This window comes from Molossus molossus, unplaced genomic scaffold (assembly GCF_014108415.1).
Source record: "Molossus molossus isolate mMolMol1 unplaced genomic scaffold, mMolMol1.p scaffold_m16_p_1, whole genome shotgun sequence".
In the NCBI taxonomy this organism is placed as follows: Eukaryota; Metazoa; Chordata; class Mammalia; order Chiroptera; family Molossidae; genus Molossus; species Molossus molossus.
In genome coordinates, this window is record NW_023425344.1 from 23,028,084 (window position 1) to 23,038,416 (window position 10,333).

Here is a 10,333-nt window from a genome sequence, read left to right on the forward strand (position 1 = left end):
AGGCCGATGCTCTAACCACTGAGCACTGGCATGAACATTGTAAATTGATTTTAATACCAATCTGGGGTGCGTGATTTTAGCCTCTATTCAATGGAGACTCTTTTAAGAATTTTGAAGAATGGGGTAGCAAAATAAAATATACATTTTAGCAAGATTAATTGGACAGTGTTATAAATGGATAACTTGGTAGGAAAGTTGTTTAAGGACAAAACACCAGCTAGAACGTTACTACTGTAGTTCGAGTCAAATGAGATAATAAACAGCTAGAGAAATGAAAATGTTACAACAAACAGATTACATTTCAACACATCCTCAGAAAGGACAGATATCAAAATTATTATTAGGATCTAATTCTATGTAGTGCAGAGAATGTTGATGACTATTATTGGAAAGGGAAAAGACAAAACACCTGAATTTACAATATAAGCCATTAAAGATGTACTGCAGAACCAGAAGAAATGTGCAACTTAGAAAAACCATGTAAACAAATCTAAATTTCTCCTTAGAGACAGTAGTTCAATAGAAGATTTTTTAGAATAACACTGATTGCCATTTGTTAGTTGTTCAAAAGAGCTTTTCTTAGTCTGAAACCATTTTCCCTGCTAGAGAATTTGCCAGATTCAATTTGTTGCCTTTGTATCCAAGAAAGACCTTTTGGTTCTTCAGTGTGCTCTTAATGGCCCCCTTCTGGGTCTCTTATCGATCTGGGATGACATCCAGGAGAAGCAGGAAATACTAGGGTTTTTCTATAAGCTATATTTTACTCTAGATCTTTTCAAAAGAAAGAGCTGCGTATACTCTATTTCATTCTTCTCTGTGATTGACTAACATAGATTTGATTATTTCAGTGATGTGTTTTCTCTGTAATTATTTTCTAGAAGAATTTGATTTGTTCCTTATACCATAAACTACTTGTCCTTTAGCTAATGAAACAAAGGGGATTTCAAATATAAATCGAGTTATTCAGCATTATTTAAAATTTTCTTACATTGCCTTTGCAGCTTATGTAAATTGTCCATAAATGGATCTCTTGATGCACAGCACAGATAAGTTAAACCACTTTCTTACAACTACATAGCTAGAGTTTAGCAAAACTAGAATTAGAGCCCAATAATTTAGACTTCTCTTTCATTGTTTCTTCCCTTATTCCCAATGCCCTTCAATAGTTATTGCAGTAATTACTGTAGACAGGAAATGCTTTGTTTTGAATTTATAATTTTAAGGGAGAATGATCAACATAAGGGATGTAAATTGAATAATAATGAAAAATTAGTCTTGTGTCATTGGCAAAGGCACAAAAAGCACACTCTAATTAATTGCAGCTGTTTTCACATAGCAATTGTGCAAGTTTTTCTTTCTTCCCAGCAGTTGCTGAATCAGGTTCTACAGCAAAGTTGATGTATACCATCCGTGGAAATGAGGTGTTTTAGATGCACTATTCTCAAATGCCAAAATGGATGACAGTATGAGATATAATCCTTTGCTGTTTAATGCAACCCAGACCAATCTACATTCTAAAAGTCATTTGATTTCTCCCCTCTGTATTGCGATCAGATAGCAACTAGCTCTCTGGGGACTCCATTCATGCTGAGATTGTACGAGCTAGTGATTACACTGCTGAGTCAGTCCGTAATCAATCTTGCATCCTACTGATCTTCTTTGGAGTTTTTATTTTGATCACCAACTAATGGGAAACACAGCATGTTAAAGAATAATATAGTTTCATCTAATTGTAGCTCCATTGAAAAGGCCTCTGGGTAGTCTTACATTCACCTTTCAGTGAAAATGTTCATAATCCAGTCAATTTCTGAAGTAAAAAAGATAATTATTATAGAGTTAGCTGATTTATGTGAAGTATAAGTGCATCATTTAAAATATTTATGAGTTCTCAAAACAAATACAGTTTTCTAATATAAAAAATACAATTTTTCTTATCTTCTATTTTCTTATTTATTGTCAATCCATAAGAGATCCTTGGATAAGTTGCCAGATGGAGGTTTTATAATTAGGAGGTACCCACTCCAACATGTAGATGTAGTAGAGAAAATATTTATAGCATAAATTTAAAATACAATGAAGTATTGTTTGCTGTATACAGACAGTATTTCATAACAGGCAGGGTTTGTGAAAACAACATGATCAGAAGTCAGGTTTAAGTTGCTGCCAAACAATATATCTATGAAGGTGTGGGAAGCAATAGTTTGGAGCGACAGAAATTGAAATGTTAAATATTAGAAAAAAGGTGGAGGTCAATGAAGGTGAAATAATATGTTCTTATAATGTTGCCAGTAAATGTTTCAAGAAGGCAGTCTGATATGCCAGATTACCAAATTATCTATATTCATGTCTGCCATAGTTTTTTGTTTCACAGAAAAGCAGAACCAAGAAAATCACTAGAATGCATTAGGTCATTTCAAGGTCTGTTCTCCAGAACTAGGGTGGAGGTGAAGGAGTAAGAAAAGTAAAACGTAGAATGAAGAATCAAAAATACATTCAACATCCACAAGTCAGTTAGTGTGAGGCACTCTATTAATAAAATGAAGTATAAAAAACATATCATCTCAATAGATGCAGAAAAAGCATTTCATAACATTCAACAACCATTTATGATAAAAACTCTCAACAAAGGGGGCATAGACAGAATGTAGCTCAACATACTAAAGGCCATATATACGACAAGCTTACAGACGACATCATACTCAATGGTGAAAAGCTTAAAGCTTTTCCTCAAAAACTACAAACAAGACAAGATGACCACTCTCACTACTTTTTTTTTAATCCTCATACGAGGACATTTTTGCATTTATCTGGAGATAGAGCGGGATGGGGAGAGGGAGAGAAACATCGATGTCTCGAGACATCAAGTGGTTGCGACCCAGGGCCGGGGACAAACTGCAACTGAGGTACTTGAACATGTTAAACTTTCCGTATTATGCAAAGCAATCTACAGATGCAATGCAATCCCAATCGACATTTTAATGGCATGTTTTACAGAAATAAAACAATGCAAAATGTGTATGAAATCACACACACACACACACACACACACAAAACCCAGACAAACAAGAAAACATGAAACAGCTAAAGCAATCTTAAAAATAGGAACTCCTGGAGGCGTCACACTTCCTGATTTCAAACTACATTACAAAGCTATAGTAATCAACAGTGTTGGTATTGGTGTAAAAATAAGCACATAATTCAATGAACAGAATAGACAGCCCAGAAGTAAACCCATCCATATAGGATCAATTTGCTTATGACAGAGAAACCAAGAATATACCACAGGCAGAGAGTAGTCCATTCCATGAATATACTGCAAAATCTGGACAGCCTCATAAAAAAAGAATAATACTGGACCATTATCTTACAACATACACAAAAATTAAATCAAAATGGATTTAAGACTTGCATGTAAAACCTGAAACCTCAAAACTCATAGAAGAAAACATGGGCAGCTCTTTGACATAGGTCTTAGTCATGATTTTTCTAGATTTGACACCAAAAGCAAAGGCAACAGAAAAAAAATAAACAAGTAGAACCACATCAAACTAAAAAGCTTCTGCACAGCAAAGGAAACCATCAACAAAGTGAAAAACAGCATATAGAATGGAAGAAATATTTGCAAATGATAGAACAGTAAGGGGCTAATATCCAAATTATGTAAAGAACTCATGCAACTTAATAGCAAAACACAAATAATCCAATTTTTAAAATGTGCAGAAGATCTGAATAGATATTTTTCCAAAGAAGACATACATATAGCTAACAGGCACATGAAAAGATGCTGAACATCACTAATTATCAGAAAAATGTAGATCAAAACCACAATAAAATACCATCCCACACCTGTTACAATGGCTATTATCAGAAGTACAAGAAATAGCAAGTGTTGGCAAGGATGTGGAGTGAAGGAAACCCTTTTGCACTATTGGTGGGAAAGTTAATTGTTGTAGCCACTATGGAAAACAATGTGGATGTTCTTAAAAAAATAAACAGTAGAATTACCAAATGATCTAGCAATTCATTGCATGGTGTTTATCTGAAAAAAATAGAATTACTAACTTGAAAAATATATGTACCCCATGTTCATTACATTATTTACAAGAACCAATAAATGAAAGCAAACTAAGTATTTGCCAATAGATGCATGGATAAAAATATGCTGTATAGATAAAATAAAATATTATTCAGCCGTAAGAAATTAAATATTGTCATTAGTGACAAGATGGATGGACTTCGAGGGTATTATGCTAAATGAAATAAGTCGGACAAAGAAAGGCAAATGATCTCATTTATATGTGGAAAAAAATAACAACTCATAGAGACAGAGAACACATCTGTGGTTGGCAGATGCACGGTTTTGGGGTTAGCAAAAGAGGTGAAGGTGGCCAAAAAAGACAAACTTCCAATTATAAAATAATTATGTAATGAGGATATACAGCATGATGGCTAGAGTTAATGATACTGTATTGTACAATAGGTCCTCAAATACCATAATTTTCTTTAATGTTGATTCATTACAATGATGAGAAAAATCATTATTCCTGGCCAGAAACATTGTCATGTGGAATTTGCATGCTCTCCCATGTCTGGGTGGGTTTTCCTTCACATCCCAAAGATGTGCATATGGGTGGAGTGGTATGTCTAAACTATTCCAGTCTGAGTAGGTGTGGGTATGTGTGCTTGACCCTGTGATGAAAGGGTGTCCTGTCCAGGGTTGGGTCTCACCTTGTGTTCTGAGCTTCTGGAATCGGCTCTGGCCACTCACTACCCTGAACTGGAATCAACAGTTTGGAAAGTAATTATGTTGCTTGTTTTTACTGATCTTTAAAAAAATGTAGGTATAGCTCACATTTATTTTAACATTTAACATTAGAGGTGTTCATGGTCTCTGGAAGTTTGGTGGTTTTTGTGACCAAAAATATGCCATAGAAACTTGACTCTTGTTTATATCAATTAGCCTGTAGTAACACTGGTTGGGTTATATATCCTTTCACTTAAACATTAGTTTCCTATAACCTATTGACAATGTTAAGTTAGGACTTAGTGTGTATTTGAATGTTGCTAGGGAAGTAAATCTTGAAAGTTCTAATCATTAAAAAAAATGTAGCTATGCGTGGTGATGGATATTAACTGGACAGTGGTAATCATTTTGGAATATATAAACATATCAAAGTATTATGTTGTACATCTGAAACTAATATGAAAAAGAAAATAAAACTTAATTATTAATTGATTACTATGGGGGAAAACTCTGTCTTGTTCAGCATGCTCTGATGAAACATGTAAACCTGTGCTTCAGAATTCTTCTTTGAAGAATGGTCAACTGTGCATTTATTCATGACTTGAGCCTCTCAGATGTTTTCCCAGGGTGTAAATGCCCAGTACTGATTTGCAGAGACCAAAAAACTCTGAACATTGAGAAAATCCCTGGGTACAGAAGTTGGAAGATGAGATGTGGAGGGTGTTTGAAAGGGGTCACTACTTTTCTACAAGGGTCCTGTCAACCGCAACTGCAAAAGTACCAGTGGACCAAGTGAATGTAGCACAGAGCACCTAAAATTCACAGAATTGTGCAATCATTATTAGTAATGTTAGAATATTTTCATCACCCCCCCAAAGACACTACCTACCCATTAAAAGTCAACCTCTATTTTTCCCCACCCCTCGTCTCCTTGCAACCACACTGTTTAGAAATTTTTCAATTATAGATATTTCATATAAATGAAGTAACACAATGTATGACCGTTTTTTACTGGCTTCTCTCACTTAACATAATGTTTTCAAGGTTTATCCATATTGCAGTATATGATTCAGTACGTCATTCCTTTTTGTTGCCAAATAATATTCTCTGTTATGCACATACCAAACTTTGTTTATCCAGCCATCTATTTAATTAGATATAAACATTAGCCATCAATGCAAATTGATATTTGCATTGTTTTTTCTTTTTGGCTATTTTAAGTAATGCTGCTATCAAGATCTACATACAAGTTTTTGCATGGAATTATATTTTCAGCTTCTCTTGGTTATATATCTAGAACTGAAATTTGTGCCTCACAGTATAACACTATTTTTAACATTGTGAGGAAACACCCAACTGATTTTCATAGCAGGTGCATTATTTTACAACTTCATTAGCCACAAATGAGGGTCCACTTTCTCCACATCCTTGCAAACACTTGTTATTGTCAATCTTTTTTGATTATAGTCATCATAGTAGGGGCAAAGTGGGATCTCCTTGTAGGTTTGATTTGTATTTCTCTAATAGCTGCAAAGGTTAAACATCTTTTATTGTATTTATTGTTTTCTTGTACATGATTTTGGTGAAATGTCTATTCATTTTTAAATGGGTTATTCTTTATTTTTGAATTGAGAGTTTTAAATACATTATATATACAAGCCCTTTATCAGATATATGATTTAAAAATATTGTGTCCCATTGTGTAGGTTGCTTTTTCACTTTATTATTCTATCATTTTAAAGCACACAACAATTGGCCCAGCCAGTGTGGCTCACTGGTTGAGCATCGACCCATGCACCAAGAGGTCGCCTGTTCCATTCCTGGTCAGGGCACATGCCCAGGTTGTGGGCCCTATCTCCAGTGGGGGGCATGCAGGGTGCAGCCAATTAATGTTCTCTCTCATTGGTATTTATCTCTCTCTCTCCCTCTCCCTTCCTTTCTCTCTAAAAATCAATAAAGGAAAATAAATAAATAAAGCACACAAACTTTTAATTTTGAAAATGTTTAATTTATGTGTTTGGTTGTTTTTCCTGACACTTGTGATTTTGGTAGAATATCTCTGAAGTCATTACCTAGTTCAAGGTCCCAATAATTTATTCCTGTTTTCTTCCAAGACTTTAAAATTTTTATTTTCTTTATTGATTTTTAGAGAGGGAGGAAGGGAGAGAGAGAGAGAGATAGAAACATCAATGAGAGAGAACATCAATTCACCGCCTCCTGCATGCTCCTCTGGGAATTTGGCCCACAGCCTGGGCATGTGCCCTGACTGGGAATCGAACTGGCAACCTGTTGGTGCCTGGGTCAATGTTCAACTACTGAGCCACACCGGCTGGGTTCTTCCAAGACTTTTATAACTTAGAATTAATATCTAGATCTGTTATTTACTTTGTTAATTATCTGCATGTTGTGAGGTAGGGTTCCAGCATTATTCACTTGTGTGTGGATATCTAGATGTCCCAGAAACATTCTTTTGAAATACCGTTCTCTGTCTATTGGAATTTCTTGACATACTTGTGTGAAGTGTAAAAGTTTATTTCTGGACTTTCTCTTCCACTGATTTATATGTCTATCCTTATGTGAACTCCACACAACCTAATTTAGCTTTGCAGTAAATTTTCAGTAAATGTTGAAGCTGAGAAGTATAAAACTTCCAAATTTATTCTTTTTCAAAATTGTTGTAGCTCTTCTGAGGCCCTTGCATTTCCATATAAATTTCAGGATTGACCTTTCAATTTCTGGGGAAAAAATGGTAGCTGGGTTTCTGATAGAAGTTTTATTAAATGTTTAGATCAATTGGAAAAGTACTATCATCATGACCAAATTAAGTATGTGGACTATGCCCATAGATCTTTCCATTTATTTAGGTCTTTTAAATTTATTTTAATAATGTTTTATATTTTTTAGAGTATAAATTTTCACTGTTTTTTAGAATATATTCCAATTTTCTTGTTTTTAATGCTATTGTACATGAAATCAATTTACAAAAATTTAATTTTAAATTTTGCATTTTGCTAGTATATAGAAATACAACTACAGGGTAGGGCAAACGTAGGTTTACAATTGTTCAAAGAGAAAAATGATACAATAATTAATAAATAATAATACAAGAATAAACTGTGTTTCACATATTCATAACTGTAAACCTACTTTTGCCCTGCCTATATTATGTGTTAATCTTTTTATCTGTAAACTACCAGAACTTGTTCATTAGTTCTTCATTTATTTATTTATTTATTTATTTATTTATTTATTTATTTATTGTTTGCATGTGAATTCTTACAGAGTTTCTATATACAAGATCAGATCACCTAAGAATAGAGAAAATGTCACATCTTCCCAATTGGGATATTTTATATTCATTTTTCCTGCCTAATTGCCCTGGCCAGAACATTCCAGACAGTGCTAAGTGGAAGTGGTGAGAATGGACAGCCTTATCTTGATCCTGATCCCAGAGGGAAACCTTTAGGTCTGTGACCAATGTTTCATGCTGTTATTGTTGCTTTTTCTGGTAGCTTTAGTGTCTTTCTTGGACTAAGTTTTTGGTCTGAATCCTTTTTTATGTGTAGTCATTGATGTCTACCTGCTTGTTTAGCTAAATGATTACCGAATGATTAAAAATATATTTTCTAAATTGCCTTGAACCAATTACTCTCTCAATCTTTGTTGAGGTGGCTCTTTGTGTTTGTTGGGGTACGTCTTCAATACTGGGCTTGACAACTCTGTCTTAGCCTTCACTTCCTGCTGGCATTGAGCCTCAAGTTCAGCCAGAGGTGAAAGGCTAGGACCTTTTCTGATCTTTACTACGCATGTGCACATCCCTGCATATACACATAGACTTCTACATACTTAGAAATATTGTGGTAAACTATGCATAACATAAAATTCACCATTTTAATTATTTTTTGTATAATTCAGTGGCATCAAAACATTTACATTATTATGCAAGCATCAAAACCACCCATCTTCAGAACCTCATTGTCTTTCCAAGCTGACACTCTGTTCCCCTTAAACAATAACTCCTTAGTTCCCCTATCCCTTATCCCCTGGTAACCACCATTTTATTTCCTGTCTCTGTGAATTTGACTGTTCTAGGACCCTCATATAAGTGGAATCACAATATTTGTTCTTTGTATCTGGCTCATTTCACTTAGCATGATGTCTTCATGGTCCATCCATGTTGTAGCATGTGTCAGAATTTCATTCCTTTTTAAGGTTAAATAATATTCCATTGTGTGCATATACCACACTTTATTATTTATCCGTTGTTGGATGTGAATTGTTTCCACCTTTTGGCTATTGTAAATAATGCTCCTATGAACAAGGGTATAGAAACATCTTGTCAAATGCCTGCTTTCAATTCTTTTGGGTATATACCCAGGACTGAAAAGGCTAGGTCATGAGCATTTTATGTTTAACTTTTTGGGGATCTATAATACTGTTTTTCACATTGGCAGTGCCATTTTACATCCCACCAGCAATGCACAAGGGTTCCGGTTTCTTCACTGCCTCACCAATACTTGTTATTTTGTTTTGTTTTCTTTTATAATTAGCCATCACAATGGATATTAAGTGGTATGTCATTGTCATTTTTATTTACATTTCACTAATGATTGGCGTATGGGAAGTTTTAAAACTATTAATTTAATTTCTATAATTTATACACTGTTCAGAATATTTCTTCTCAAGTGAAATTTGATAGATTGTGTATTAGAAGGAGTTCATTAAAAAAAACAAACTCATAGACACAGATAACAGTAGAGTGATTATCAGAGGGAGAGGAGTATAGGGGGAGGTAGAAGAAGGTAAAGGGAGGATAAAGGAGATGAAAAAAGATTTGACCTGGAGTGGTGAATAACAATACAATATACAATTGATGTATTACAGAATTGTACACTTGAAACCTACATAATTTTATTAACCAATGTAACCTCAATATTAAAAATAAATAAAAAGAAAACAACAGAAACACAAATGTTTAATATCTGGAATAAAAAGTGGATATTACTACAGATCCTACAGATATCAAAACTAATAAGGCAATATTTTGAACAACTTGATGTAACAAGTTTAACTATTAGATTAAATGAACAAACTTTTTCAAATACACAATCCAAATTTTCCTTTGAAATATTTTGGCCAGACACTTGTTTCCTCCAACTGCTGGGCTGCTCTAGTTAGCTGCATGTGAACTAATTGCTGCTGTTGTTTTCAACAAATGCAATAGAATAGACCTAACTTAATGGAAAAACAACAACAACAACAACAACAAAAAAAAAAAACCACCAAAATCAAACCAAATTAAAACAAATCAAACCCTATTAATGGGGCTTTTCCAAGGATCTGCCAGCCAGGTAAAACAGGGACAACTTTCTTGAAGTTTTGGGGGATGTCCAATACTGTTGTACCCTGCAATGTCACACTGCTGGTTTCCTTAGCCACTGTGGTTCCAGGCCTGCTGATTTTCACTGCTGCAGAACTGAGGACGGAGGGATGGGAATGGAGAAAACTAAAGTGCATCAAAGTCATAGTTTTGGCTAAGATTTGGCTACCTTCTTTAATAAATTCTTAAAGATTATTGCAGGCCTTCAG